Source organism: Amborella trichopoda, chromosome 10 (genome assembly GCF_054954075.1).
Source record: "Amborella trichopoda isolate Santa Cruz 75 chromosome 10, AtrichopodaSantaCruz75HAP2 v2.0, whole genome shotgun sequence".
NCBI classification, from domain to species: Eukaryota; Viridiplantae; Streptophyta; class Magnoliopsida; order Amborellales; family Amborellaceae; genus Amborella; species Amborella trichopoda.
Window position 1 is genome coordinate 36,116,204 of NC_142345.1, and position 16,873 is coordinate 36,133,076.

Consider the following 16,873-nt stretch of genomic DNA (forward strand, 5'->3'; position numbering starts at 1 on the left):
TATTATATACTACCCATCAAGAGATTTTATAAAATATCAGAAACGACATTATATCGTGGGCCAAACGTTTTGAAAAACTGTAGTTTTGATTGGGTGTTTTTTTTCTGTATAGAGCCAAGGCTCTAAACAATTAAAGTAAAGCACACCTTCAAATAGTGTCGAGATATACAGTTTCAATACTAGAAATCTTTGTAATAGCTTTAAAAAATATTTTCATATTTAATTATAAAATTCAAAGCTTCAAAAATAGTGTATATCGAGCAGATCTACGAAAACTTAAAAATCTTGAAAATTGACTGTCCAAAATGAATTATTGATGTTAGGATGATGGATTTGAGGATATTTGAGCATCCAAATTTTTGAGGTAGGCTCTAATTTGATTGTTTAGAGTCTCAGCTCTATATAAACTTTTTCCTTTTTTCTGATCACTATTATGGGGTAAACTTATCCGAACCAATACTAGAAACTGGCCCAGCTTATGATGATGGGAATGGCAAAATTGAGAAGGAGAAATGGAAGTTAATTAAAGGGCTTACATGCCCCCTGAGCTTTTGAATTCATACTATGCCTATTATTCATGTGACTAACATGTGATTATAAGGGTCTGTACCTTCCGGCATCCATTAATGAGGTGGAGGGTGATGGAGAGATTGGGACATACAATTGATTCAATTTCATGTTCTGGTGGGCTGCATACTCTCTTCATCACCGTCCATCCAATTGATCTAATGGTGATATGTGGTCATATCGCACTCATTCTTCATTAGTGTTTTAAAACCTAGCGACAAATTGCCAATTTGGATGGGAAACGGTCAAGCCCAAATTGGTTCTGAGATGGTATGAGTCTTAATTTAGGTTTCCTATATCATATTGTACTCATTCTTCGTCAGTGTGTTAAAACCTAGCGATTTCCAATTCGAATGGTCATTTTGGATGGGAATCGGTCAAGACCGAACCGGTTTTGAGATGGTATGAGTCCTAACTTGGTTTTCTTATATATATATATATATATATTGATCCTATAGGACCCTCCCCCACCCATGTGTATAGAACCCCAAAAGATCAGCATTAAAGTTGGCATGGATCTTTAAAAAAGTTCATATATATATATATATATATATATATATATATTAAAAAAAAGCTTCTCTAATATTTTTATAGGCCCTTCTAAACTCCCGCCCCATGAACCTCTATTTTAATTTTTAACTTGTTTTATTTTTAATATTTTTTTGATCTCCGATCCAGGCTGATCTATACCCGATCCTCCACCATTGGATTGTCAGAAAGCTTGTGTAGTTTTTCATACGCTTATATGGGTTTTAGACTATTTGAATATGACTTTGCTAGGCCTATCCTTTTGATGTAATTTTCATGGTTTCTGTGAGTATTGTGGCAGTTTGGTGCCTTCCGTGTGTAAAGGAACTTCTAAATTTGGACTAGGGATGTTAAGTATGGTCTATGAATTAATTTTATAATTAATACCATGATCCAATAAAATTTAAGGTGTTAGCTTTAACAATGTGGTTAATGGTTTTTGTTGCTGTTAAAATTTCTAAAATCCTTCACACGATCTCGTTGATGCCAACAATTTTTATTACAGTTGTTGTCTCTCCATTTTTATGTGTGTGCGCGTACATGATAGTATAAAAATGGCTCTAAAAAAAGAAAAAAGCAAACAAGAAAATAAGAAAAACACAAATTTTCAATTGAGCTGAGAACATGTCTACATGTATATATATGTTCCCTTTTTCTGAATCTTATCTAATGTTTTTTAAGTGCCCTCCAATCCTCATCCAATAAACCGCTATATTAATTATTAATTTATTTTATTTTTTTCTTGATCACAATTTCGAAGAATCACCGATCCATCAATCCTATCAGGTTTGTTGGTGAATGGATCCGCCCCACCGATTCAGATTTTGAAACACTAATTTATATAGCATTTATTAAGCCAAAGCTTACTCAACTTTAGGGAACTTTGCATAGTATTTATTAAGCCAAAGTTTACCCAAACTTTAGGCCATGTTTGTTTTCCTAGAAGATAAATATGCCTTGGAATGGAATGTTACTTAAAGACGTTCTGAGTACCTACGAGGAATGTTAAAGAAGTTTTGGGTGCCTGTATTTGATACCAAATATATACAATATAAATATAAGGGTGCGGATTGTATATAACCGAGACTCTAAACGTTCAAAGTAGAGCACACTTTCAAATAATGTCGAGAAATGGGGTTTCAATACTATAAATCTTTGTGATAGCCTCAAAATATATTTTCATATCTAATTATAAAAATTTAAAACTTCAAAAATAGTGCAATTCAAGCAAATCTATGAAATTTTGAAAATCTAGAAAATTAACGTCCAAAATGCATTATAAGATGCACTATTTTCAAAATTTGAAATCCATTTTGTTTGTCATGTCCATACATCTTGATGTCGAGATGATCAATTTGAAGACATTTGGATATCAAAACAACATCTTCTAGTGAAATTTGTTAAGTGCACTCTAATTTGATTATTTAGAGCCTCGGCTCTATATAAACTTTTTCCTAAATATAAAGGAAAATTGTTTCATGTGAGCTGGACCGCATTTCTACAATATGCGGTCTTAAGGCATAAATCATCCATAGTAAAGATGGATGCAAATAGGTAATCCATCTAAAAACAAGTGCAACTAACGATTCAAATGTTTTTTTAATATAATTATTCTTTTCAATTTTCAAGTTTATTTTATTTTTACATATTCATGATCTCCGTGTTAAATATTATATATTCTCTAAAAATTAGGATCAAATTACACTTAAAAAATATATGTAATACAAATTACATTAATAAAATAAATATAAATATATAATGTTTAATATATATATATATATATATATATATATATATATATATATATATATATATATATATATATATATATATATATATATATATATATATATATATATATATATATATATATATATATATATAATGAATGGCAAGTTCTATATCACAGCGTTGAGATCATCTTTGCTCTATGGGGCGGAATGTTGGGCAGACAAAAAACAATATACCCATAGAATGAGTGTAGTGGAGATGAGGATGTTGAGATGGATGAATGGCAAGACAAGAAGAGCTAGAATTCGCAATAAATCTATTTGAAAGAATTTAGGCGTGGCACCAATAGGTGATAAAACGAGAGAGATTAGACTAAGGTGGGTTGGTCATGTGTGGTGCCGATCAAGTACAACATCTATTAAGAGATGAGAGTTAGCCAAAGTGGAAGGATTGAAAATGACAATAGGCTCAAAAAGATGTGGTTGAAAATAGTTCGAAAAAATTTATAGACTTATGACCTGATTGAGGATATGCTCTTTAATAGAGCAAAATGGAGACAAATGATTCATGCAGCCGACCCCAATTAATTGGGAAAGGGCTAAAAGGATGATGATGCTGATGACGATATAAATTAATATATAGTATAACATTATATGAGAAATGATCCTATAGGACCCTCTCCCACTCATGTGTATAGGACTCCAAAGGATCACCATTAAATTTGGCACGGATCTGTAAAAAAATCAAGTTCCACACCCATGTGATAACTTTTCTAAATATCCGTATTAAATTTAATAGTGATCGTTTGGGTTCCTACACACATCGGTGGGGGAGGATCCTATAGGATCATTACTCATATTATATAATATTATAGTAATATTATATAAGGGTGTGGTTTGTATAGAGCCTAGGCTTTGAATAATCAAATTGGAACCTACCTTCAAATAGTATCGAAAAATGTGGTTTCACTATTGGAAGTCTTTGTGATTGCCTTAAAATATACTTTCTTATTTATTTATAAAGTTTAAAGCTTAAAAAATAGTGTAGATTAACGGATCTATGAAAACTTGAAAATCTTGAAAATTAACGGTCAAAAAATGCGTTACAAAATACACTATTTCCAAAACTTGAAATCTATTTTTTTCTTATGTCCATGCATCTTGATGTCGAGATGATCAATTTGCATATATTTGGGCATCAAAACAACCTCTTATAGTGAACTTTTTGAGTTAGGTTCAAATTTGATTGTTTAGAGCCTATATAAATTTTTTCTATTATATAAATATATAATACTATCTACATATTATATATAATACAAAAATATGTTAATAATATAAATGTAAATATATAATATAATATACATATATAAATATTATATATAAGACATAATATATAATATAAATATATGTAATATAAATCACATTAATAAAATAAATACAAATACAAATATATAATGTATAATATAATAAAATGTAATATATAAATTAATATATAGTATAATATTATATTATGTCATATTATATTACTATCATATAATATTATATATTTATAATATTATATGATAGTGATATTATGTATTATCTTATACATATATTATCTAATGTTATACAATATAATATAAAATAAAATAGTATATTATTTATATAAAATATTATTTATATATTATATAGTAATTGACATTTATATTACATAATATTACTATTATATACTATTATATATTTATAATATTATATGATAGTGATATTATGTATTATATTGAAAATAATTAATAGTGAACAGCGCCCATCAGGAGCAGTAATCGATAAAAATGGTCAGAGAATTTGGGTTCCTAGGCCTCCAAAGAACTTAAACTTACTCATTTTAAAAGAAAAAAAGAAACTTTAGAGAAAGTTTGGGTTCCCATTACTATAGCAGTTCCAGCATAGCCAAACGTGGAACTGCGAACGTTATCTTTTTAAAAGTTCTCTTTCCGGTAAACAAACACCCCCAAATATATAAAAAAATTTAGGGCGTGTTTGATTTTTTTTTGAAAGATTTATTTCTTATTTTTTAAAAGTTCCACGTCTGAATAACAATTTCATCTAAAAGTTCATAAAGTAATATTTCAACAAAAGTTCTCGTTCTTTTGTTAAAACATGAAAGATTAAGTCCCTAAGAGACAGGGGGATAGGAACTTAATCTTTCATAACGTTTTTACTTATCACTATTCATGATACATAATATATATAAAAAAAATTGTATTATTAATATGATATAATGTAATATAATATTATTATAATAGTATTATATTATATAATATTATGTTATAGTAATATTACATTACATTATATATTTATGTTTTTATTAATATAATTTATATTATATAATATTTATTGATAATATATTACATGTAATATATAATATTAATATATATTTATATTATATATTATATTATATATAATATATGTTTTACGATATTATATATAAATCTTATATTATATTATATATAATATATATTATATTATATTATATTATATGTTTACTTTATTGAGGTAATTTATATTACACAGCATATATTGATTAAATATTGCATTTTTTCTCCGCTATTTTAAAAAAGACAGTTTTAACATATAACAAAAAAATAATATATTTTTTTTAAGTGTTTAAATCGGTCATTTGCTAACTATGATTTCTACTCCTCATTGGGGCACATCTCTAAAATACATAAAATCAAAATTATGTAAATTATATGAATCAATAAGTCAACCAAACTAAAATGGGCAAAGTATTGATTCAATGGAACTTTGGTTTTTTTTTTAAAAAAAAATTTATCTTATACCTTATGAAGAGTAGGAAAACGGACGCCCAAAATTTTACTCATTCTAAAATAAAAAAATATGCAAAGAGATAAAATTCAAATACTTAGAAATACTTTCAATTATCTGATTAAGATTGGGAGGTTGAGAGCAATGCCCTTTTAGGTGATCTACAATGTGGATTATTTGGTCATTTTGAAGATATTAGTCTTATTTTCATCCATTTTTATTTTGTTTATATGCCTAATTTTGACAAATCTATATATATAATTCAAATAAAACACTTTTATTTTCAACATATTTTTTTATATTTTATGCAGGTGCATGAGGGTGGCAAGTATGGGTGCCTAAAATTTTAGATCAATCTCGTGAAAGATAGAATTGAAATTGTTAGACTTGCTATCACCTATCTATTTTGTGGTGACCCATAACCACATTATTTTTTATGTGATTTTGACCATCCAATTGTTTAGACTTTAGACTAACCGTGAAGCTATGACATGGAAATCGCATTCATCTAACACCCCCACCAATGATAACTTCAATTAGGGTTGTAAGCCGGAAGGTCTCGGGCCATGAGCCCTTTTAGCTAGCAACGCCGTACCTAGCTCAATAGGGCCTCTAAGGGGGACTCGAACCACCCCCGTTTTGGGTCAGCCTGCGGCCCACCGGGCCATATACCTCATTAATTGAAAAATCACTACAAACCAGTGATCTTTGGGCCTTAATACTGGATCGGTGCCCAGCCCGTTAATTTAATGGTCTGAAATTCAGGCGTGGCAAGGATTGGTGAGCCCTATGAAGAGGCCCAAACCCAACCAAGTTTTTCCGGCCTTGGAGGCCCGCAGAACTAGCCAGGCCCATTTATCCCAACCCCCCACCCCCATTTCAACAAATAATTAAAACTGGTTAATTTTCAAATCTCTAGGTTCCTAGGATTCCAAATTCAATCAAAGGTTCCTAAACTTCCTCGAACTTTGAGATAGATTACCAAACGCATTATTTGCCAGTTTCACATATCAAATCTAACTTTCATTATGAAACACTCTATTTTGCTAGTTTCATATATCAAATCTAGCTTTCAGTTATCCCTTAGAGGCCATAGCTCTCTCTCAGTTATCCCTCTCTCTCTCTATATATATATATATATATATATATATATATAGTGATTTCATGAATGGTTGTATCATAGTATAATGTAACAACCTTCAAAAAACATATTAGGGCCATTTGTTTGATCCAAATTTTATAATATACACTCTTTTCATTCTAATAAACAATCACAAAAAAGAAAAATTTAACAACACAACTTAAAAAGTATTTTTTTAGCCCAATTAACATAGGCCATCCATTTAGATAAGATGTTTAGATTTAAGCCTTAAAATTTTTGGTCGTACAAATTCCACAAACATGACTTTCTAGAAGTGTGGTTGCATATTTTATATATATATATATATATATATATATATATATATATATATATATATATATATATATATATATATATATATATATATAGGCTCACAAGAAAAAATGAACCCAACGGCTTAAATTGAATATGGGTCGATCTAACGATTACGGATGCCTGATAGTATTTAAATTTTAATTTTTTTTTCTACAAATCTAAATCACTGAAAATTTTATACATATGTTGATAAAAAATAGGTGAATATTTGAAAATATTAAAAAAATATTTTACCTGGAAAAATGACCAAAATAGCCCCATAAATTTTTTGGGGTATTTTTGGTCATTTTTAGTTTACGGATTATTTTTTTATATATTTTTATTAGGTGCGGCTTGATGAGAAAAATATTCACCTAAAATATCAAGTGATTTGGATTTGTTGAAAAAAAAATTTAAAATTCAAACACTCTCGGCCGTCAGATCGACCCAAATTCAATCTGGGCCATTGGGCTTATACTATTATGTGAACTGGGATTAGCCCACTAGCTCATATGAACATATGAGCCCAACGGCTCATGTTGAATCTAGGCCGATCTGTCGTTCACGACCTCATTCGTGTTTGAATTTTTTTTTTTTTTTTCTACAAATCCAAATCATTTGAAATTTTAGGCGTGTGTTCTTCTCATCAAAGCACACCTAATAAAAGTATAAAAAAATACATTCATAAAAATAACCAAAATACCCCTAAAACTTTTCGAGGGTATTTTGATCAATTTATTTCATGTAAAATATTTTTTTGAAGATTCGACTATTTTTTATGAACGCACTCCTAAATTTTCAAGTGATTTGGATTTTTAAATTTAAAATTCAAACACTACCAGACATCCGTGATCGTCAGATCAGTCCCGATTCAATCTGAACCGTTGGGTTTATATGCTCATATGAGCTAGTGGGCTAATCTCAGCTTTTATATATATATATATATAGTAATGATCCAATGAGAGTCTTCCATACTTATGTGCATAAGACTTCAAAAGATGACCATTAAATTTGATACGGATATCTAAAAAAGTTATCACATAAATATGGGATTTGAATTTTTAAAAAATATATATATAATTTAATGGCGACCGATGTAGGTGTAAGAAGTTTCCATATAATCATTACTTTTGTGCAGCGTTTAAAAAATCGCCGAGTCGAACCGGACTCGCCCGATTCAACTCGGATTTCACGAAAATGGACCGGATCGTTTCAAGAATCGAGAATCGTCCGGTTCTAGAGAGAACCGGACGATTCCGCACAGTGACTCGCCGATTCACTGTGCGGAATCGACGAGTCCGTGAAGAACACGGGTTGCACAGTGTTCTTCACGGATTCTTTCAAATTTGTCATTTTTTGATCATTTTTTTTGTTTTTTTTGGCATGTGATCTAATTTGCAGGCTGTAAACAGCTTTATTCAGCTTTTTCAAGAATTAAATGGTGGAAAAATTGGTTGTTTTTGAATCACAAAAATTTCGGGGTTTAGGGTTTCCGCCTTTTCTGAAATTTCATGCCAAATAGGGCATGAATCTTTCAAAATTTGTAGGCATTTTGATCTTAAAGCTGTGAATCAAAACCTTTTGTTACTAATTTGTGATAATCGTTGAGAAAAACAGAGTTTTTTGGAGATTGAAGGCTTCGGTTCACAAAAACAGGTAAGAACTTTGGGTTTTTTTTTTTTTTTCCGCCATTTGATTTATTTCACGGCATATTTTGAACAAAATGAGTTCAATAATTAGGGTTTTTAATCTTTATAATGTCTAGTATGATTTAAAATTTTCAATTTTACGTAATCTAGTCAATTACAGCAAGAAATTTGATATGAACAGTGAGATGTCTGCGGAACCAAATTCCGCTGTTTTTTTTTTTTTTTCCGCCTTTTAATTTTGTTTTCATGATATATTAGAAATAATGTGTTAGAAATTTAGGTTTTTGATTCCTTATATTGTTGTTTATCAGAAAATATACTCAATTGGATGTAATTTATTCACTTAGAGGGGAATTTTACAGTTAAAATCGCTTATGTAAAACGAACTCTGTGAAGAACAATTTTTTTTTTTTTTTTTTTGTAGCCCATGAGAGAATTTTTTGTAATCCATGATCGAATTTTTTGTAATCCATGATCGAAATGTTTGTTTTTTTTTCTTGTAATCCATGATCGAATTTTATTTTTTATTTTTTATTTTTGTAACCCATGATAGAATTTTTTGTAATCCATGATCGAATTTTTTGTTTTTTGTTTTTTATGTAACCCATGATAGAGTTTTTTGTAATCTATGATTGAATTTTTTGTTATCCATGATGTAAATGTTTTTTTTTTTTTTTGTAATCCACGATCGAATTTTTTGTTTTTGTTTTTTTTTGTAATCCATGATCGAATTTTATGTAATCCATGATCGAATTTTTTGTAATCCATGATAGAATTTTCTGTAATCCATGATCGACTTTTTTGTAATCCATGATCGAAATGTTTGTTTTTTTTACTTGTAATCCATGATCGAATTTTTTGTTTTTTTTTTTTTTTTGTAACCCATGATTGAATTTTTTGTAATCCATGATCGAATTGTTTTTTCCTGTTCTTGTAATCTACGATCGAATTTTTTGTTTTTTTATGTTTTTTTTTTTTTTTTGTAATCCATGATCGAATTTTATGTAATCCATGATCGAATTTTTTGTAATCCATGATCGAATTTTTTGTAATCCATGATTGAATTTTTTGTAATCCATGAATGAATTTTATGTAATCCATGATCGAATTTTTTGTAATCCATGATCGATTTTTTAGAAAATTTATGATTTTTTTTTTTTAATCCATGATCGAACTTTTTGAAAATTTGTTAATTTTTTTTTTTAATCCATGATCGAATTTTTTGAAAATTTGCTGTACTTTTTTTTTTTATTTCTCTTTATCCATGATCGAATTTTTTGAAAAATGATGATTTTTCGAAAAGATGTGAAAATCGTGATAAAGTTTTGATTATCATGATGTATTAAACATTTAAACCCAATTTTTAATTTTTATTGTTTGAGTTTGCTGTAAATTTTTTTTTTTTTTTCCATGATCGAATTTTTTGAAAAATGATGATTTTCCGAAAAGATGTGAAAATCGTGACAAGGTTTTAATTATCATGAGGTATTAAACCATATTTTAAATTTTTATTGGTAAAGTTTTTGTTGAAAAAATTGTATGTTGATGGATTGTTTATGCAAAAAAATGCATGTTATTATATTTTCAATACAAAACTGTATTTTTTTTATCTGTTGTTCATGGATTTTTTAGTTGGAATGACTTATGTTAGCCGGCTCTTTGAAGAATTGTTTTTATTATTAATTTTTTAATGCAAAAAATGTATGTTCTTGATAATTGAGTTGTAGCCATGTTTGGAGCTTGCATTTTGTATTATTCTAAATATTTGTAATTGATATGTACGAAAATATTATTGTCCTTTTGCAATAACAAATAACAACGAATATGACTACATGAACTACCGCAACATATTATCACTACATATGGTGATTATTTTTCTTTTTGAACTGTCAGGTTAATTTAAACTTTTTACATCTTAAAACAGTTGAATCATGTCAAGATCTACAGAAGACCCTGCATGACAACATGGGGTCAGACTTGATCCCAACAAGAAAGACAAAATTATTTGTAATTACTGTCAAAGAGTGATAAGTAGTGGGGTATATAGGTTCAAGCAACACTTGGCAGGGGTTAAGGGAGAAGTTTCTGCATGCACTAGTGTCCCTAGTAATGTAAAAAAACAGATGGTGGCAATTCTTAATGCTAGCAAAGGTAAAAAAATTGCCAAACATAGGATGAATGAGGAGATAGCTAGTTTATATACACCATCAAGCAGGAATGATACAGAAGAGCAATATAATTATGACCTAGAAGAGCAATATAATAATGAGCTGGACATGGCCACAAGATTGAGTTTACATGAACAATATCAGAGGGAATGTGGGTTTAGAATGCCTGGTGGGTCTAGCTCAGACATGCATGGTGGGCCTCCGATATGCATGGTGGGCCTAGTTCAGATAAGCATGGCGGGTCCAGCTCGAGCATGTATGGCGGGCCCAGCTCAAATATGTATGGAGGGGTTGGTGGCAATATGTATCAAGGAGAATCAGTTGTTGAAGAAATTGTTTCTAAGTTACCTAGGAGTGCCAGTATTACAGGTCATGGTCGTAAAGACCCATTTCTCTCAAAGCCTAAGTCACAACAGATGACCCTAAAAGGCATGGTTAAAGGTACAAGAAACATGTTAGGGAGATATGTTGGTAAATGGTTCTACGATAAAGGGATTCCCTTTGATGCAGCCAATAGCCCATATTTTTCACCTATGGTTAGTGCAATCCAGAGAGCCGGGTCCGGGGTAAAACCCCCGACGGCATATGAGCTCAGTGGGCCAATATTAGATGAAGAGGTAGAGGAAGTTAAAAAGTGGATTGAAGAATATAAACAGAGTTGGCCAAGGACAGGAATTACTCTCATGAGTGATGGTTGGTTGAATAAAGTTAGCAAAAAGGAGTTTTTAAACTTCTTGGCCTATTCCCCAAAAGGTACAGCTTTTTATTCTAGCAAAGACGTATCAGGGATGAAGAAAGATACAAACTTCTACGTACGACTATATGATCAGATAGTGGAGGAGGTGGGAGATAAGCATGTAGTCCAGTTTATTACGGACAATGCGCGTGCATGTGTTTCTACGGGCAGCAAGTTGATGGATAAGAGGAAGCATCTAGTATGGACCCCGTGTGCTGCACACAGCATCGATCTTATGTTAGAGGAATTCGGTGAGATCAAAATTGTGAAGGAGACTCTTGATGAAGCAAGGTTGGTGTCGAGATTTATATACAACCACTCTAAAATATTATTTCTGTTTAGAGAACACTCTAAGAAAAAAGAGATAATCAGGCCTGCCATAACCCGCTTTGCGACCGATTACTTAGCTGTGGACTCCATTCGACAATCTGAAGGTGCATTAAAGAGATTGTTTACTTGTGAAGAGTAGTTAAATGACCGCCTCTCGAAGTCCAGTACCGGTATAAAAGTGGACAACATAATCTCAAATAGGTTGTTCTGGTCTCGATGTTCCAGTGTTGTAGAGGCCACTGCCCCTTTGGTCACGGTGTTAAGAATGGTGAATGCTGATAAGAAAGCTACCATGGGTATCCTTTATGAAGGTATTGAGAGGGCGAAATCAGCTATAGGGGAGAAGTGTAATTTTGCTAGCAAAGTGATCGAGATTATAGAAAAGAGGTGGAACACCAAATTCGGACGTCCAATTCATTATGCTAGTAATTATATATTTATATCATTACAATGTTTCAGTTTAAATCCTTTTTTTTATGAAATTGTAAATGACATTTTTCTACCTATATATTTTTTAGGTTACTACTTCAACCCAAAATTTTTCTATTTGACACCTGAACAACCCCACAAGATTATGGAAGGGGTCAGATACATTATTGCAAGGTTGGAGAGAAGCCATCGAAACCAAGTAGCAGCAATACAAGAGGTATTATTTAATGTTTGGATAAGAACTTCATTGAGTTGTTATATTTGTGAGGAATAATGCACTAAAACGTAATATATTTGTTTTAGCTTGCTATGTATAGGGATGCTATAGGATCCTTCGGAACTAGACTTGCCAGAAATTCTCGAACTATGATGGATCCAGGTTATCCCCTCGCTAATATTTTGTTTATTCATATATTTAATCTTATGAATTGTTCTTGCCCTTACAATGCTTTTTACATTTTAATCCAGCTGAATGGTGGGAGATATATGGTACTGATGCACCTCACCTAAAGAGGATAGCAATCAAGGTGCTCTCCCAGACATGTTGTGCTACTGGCTGTGAGCGCAACTGGAGTGCGTTCCAATGGTTGCACACTACTAGGAGGAATCGACTCGCTTCTGAGAAGCTTCATAAACTAGTTTACGTTCATTATAATTTAAACCTTAGAGAGCGACAAATAAGAAAGAAGCTTGAAGACTATGGGCCGATAGACTTAGACACAATATTTGTCACAGACACAGCAGACCGATGGGTAGTAGAAGAGGAGGAGCCAGTGTTGCACAAGAAAGCGTTCCTTGAGGCTATCAGTGATGAAGATATTGAAGAAAGTGATGAGCGGCATGAAAGAGGAAGCAGCCAGCCAATGTATCCACAATATGTCGGTGATATTCTACCTAATGAGGGAGAGTGGGAAGGGGGTCTAAGAGAAAATGAGAGAGATGATGATTCTGTGGCCACCCTATCCCAGCCATATTATTCACATATCGAGTCCCAACAGCAACAGTGTAGGGATGAGCACGACAGTGCAGGTGAGCATGAAGGATGGACAAGCTTCGGTGATTTTGGATTGGGAACACAACAAAACACTAACACTCAGGGATTTGAGAATAGTCAGACGCCTACTAATATCGATGATTCGTTTTTAGATCGAATCAATGAATTGTCAAACGAATTCAATCAATGGCACCAGTGTGACCAAGAAGAACAACAACGTCGTCTATCATTTTATTTTTAGATCGTATGTTACTAATTTTATGCTTTATTGTAGTCCATGTATGTTGATATACTTATTCCATGATAATTCTATGTTTATCCTTTTGTGTGATGTAAATTAAATGTTGAATGGCGGTTCATGCAAGGGAAGAACATATCAATATTCGCATATTCATTCAAAAACATGAAAATTCTTAATGGAGTACCCTCATTTTTTATTGAATTCCTAAAAAACAATATTTATAATGAATTTTAATAATTTTTTCGGATTTTTTTGAAGCTTTATTCTGACCGATTCACCCGATTTCGATCCGGATCGTCGATTCACCGATCCAAATCGTCGATTTGCCGATCCGAATCGATTTTTAAAAAACCCGATCCGAATCACCGATCCGATTTTTAAACCATTGCTTTTGTGTATATATATATATAAATGCTCTCTTTTAGGTCACATAAGCATGAGTCTCTCTCCGAATGCTCTTTTCTAGGTTACACAAGCATGTGCCTCTTGAAGACTTGAAAGCCTGTGTCTTCTAAGAGCGTGGACCCATTCATAACAACATTTTCATAATTCCATCTGCCTACTCCAACTTTAGGCCTAAAATTGCGGAGGCTTTTGATGATTGAGTTTACTTTTAGGGCAACTAAGGTGTGGGCAAATGGCAATAGGGTCGTTGGACTCATTATGCGATGTGATGTGATATGAACCACTTTACAAAACCCAAGACGCGTTGCTTTTCCTCGTCTCAAATGCTTTTAGATAGGGATTCTATGGGCTATTGGAAAAATACCACATCAACACTACTGTAAATGCAATTTACAAATCGTATCCATAAAGGAAAAGTCCCAACTTTCAAATGTAGAATTAGGATGCATCTCAAAAATCCATTAAAAAAAATTGTTATTTTATGTTAAAAACCTTTTTAACTAATCATCTCGACATCCAGATATATGAATATGTAAAAATAAAGATATCAAGTCTTAAAAATAGTATATCTAGTAACATATTATTTAGACCGTCTACTTTCAAGGTTTTCATGTGTAGATCTACTTGATTTGAATTAGTTTTTACGTTTAAAATTTCATGATTAAATGTATGAAAATGGATTTTTAAATCATCCTGAAAATTTTTTACACCAAAAATACATGTTATGATAGAATTTAAGAGTGTACCCTTAAAAAAAAAGAGGCCAAAATATAATAAAATTTAATTTTATTATAAATAGTCTTCCCTGTTACTCATAGGATCATTACTCTTTTATGTTTTATATTCAAGTTCAATTTTTGTGATCTTGAATTGTATATTAATTTTATTCCACACATCAGAATAATCCCAGATTTTGGGTATTCTGTTGGAGTATAAAATCTTTTAGTAATAGAAAATTCAAGGAAATTTTAAGAAAATTAAATGAAAAAAGCGACTTTTGACTTCCCTTGGAGTAATGAGGCGAGGCACTCTTCTTGAATATTTGACCAAAATCGATGGATTTTGGTAATTTCTCTCTACAACTCATAGGCACCGGTCAATGGGCTCAATTCTTGATTGATTATCTAGGAAGGAGCCAACATATAATGTAATATAACCTAGAAAACTACAAAAAACCTAGAAAACTACAAAATGGGGGTGATAATAATACAATTGAAGCACCCACAAAAACTAGTAATTTTTTTTTTCTTTTTTTTGTGAGTCGATGGGGAGGGGGCCCTACCTCCCCACTACCCCCTCCCCACTACTTTGGTTGGAATTGAGCCTACGGCATAATATTGCAAATCGTCAAGCACTAACCAATTAAGCCCAAGCTTTTTTCCTACACAAAACTAGTACTTAACATAGAACAAAGATTTTTTGGGAAAAAGTTTATATAGAGTTGCAACTTTATAATATTTGAAGTAAAGTGCACCTCCAATTCATTATTTCAACCTCGAAAGGTACGGATATAAAAAAAAGAAGAATTCAGAATCTAAAAAATAATGCATCTTGTAACAAGTTATATGACCCGTCTATTATTAAGATTTTCAAGTGTTGAATCGATAAATCTATATTATTTTTTAGATATTAAATTTTATAACTAGAGATGAAAATAGATTTTTTAATTTTCCGATACTGGAATGACATCTCGAAACGAATTTTAAAAGTGGCACAATTTTTTTCTACGATACTACGAGGCAACCTGATACAAACCTCACCCTGGATTTTTCTAATCACGTCTTTTTCGTTTTTGACACACGGATTTTTTAATTATGTCTTGGTTATTATGTAAACTGGAAGAAGAAAGTACAAATGTTAAACTAGTGACTAATTTTGGAAGATTTTTGTTCCTCGTAAATTAGCTAAAGATATAAATACAATTAATTTTGTTTTCTTTTTAACGGATTATCCAGGTATTTTGGACCCTTTTCCATGAGATAATAAATAACTTCGGGTACCGAACCAAACAAGAAAGCTTTGTTTTTGGGTAAAAGTATACATTGTGACTATTTGTTTTTGGAATAAAGTGGTCATAACTAATATTAATAGTTGGATGTGAAAATGAGTGGATGTATTTATTTCATCGAGCAACCTAAAAATTAAAAATGAATTTTTTCAAACTTTGTGACACACCCGACCTATCAAATTTCACATTGGACGGTTATAAGTAATTTTCACCTCCTGGTACCAAAAATAAATGGTTTCATTATATTATAACAAAAATAATGTATAGTATAACACATCATTTAGACTGTTCATTTTCAAGTGTTTGTAGATCCCCGTGATCCATACTATATTTTGAGCTACAAATTTTATAATCAATGGTAGAAATAGATTTTTGAGCCATCATAGGAATTTCCAAGCCCGAAGTGTTTTTGGGATGAGGTTTTGAGGTGAAGCTTTGCTCTTTTTCATAAGGCCTAGACCTCATAGAAATTGCATTCGTTTCAAAATACCCGTACAAAAATATATGGTTATGAGTTTGTATGGTTGTAAATAGATAAATTGTCAAATACTTCATATCTAATTAGTAATTTGATAAATTTCTCAAAAATCAATGTCAAAGGGTGCTCACTAAAATCAAGTAGGAAATCAAGAGGCTTAATTATAGTTTGAGAAACTAACTGATATGCACTGGCGGAGGAATGATTATCATCAAATAAAGTTCTTATGAGTATTTAAATTTGAAAAAAGTTTATATGAGATTGCAACCTTATTTATGAAAATAATGTTGTAATAATTTACATTGTCAATTTCACTAAGAAGATATAGATTGGGCACTATCTTAAAAGACATATCATGCAGTGACACAAT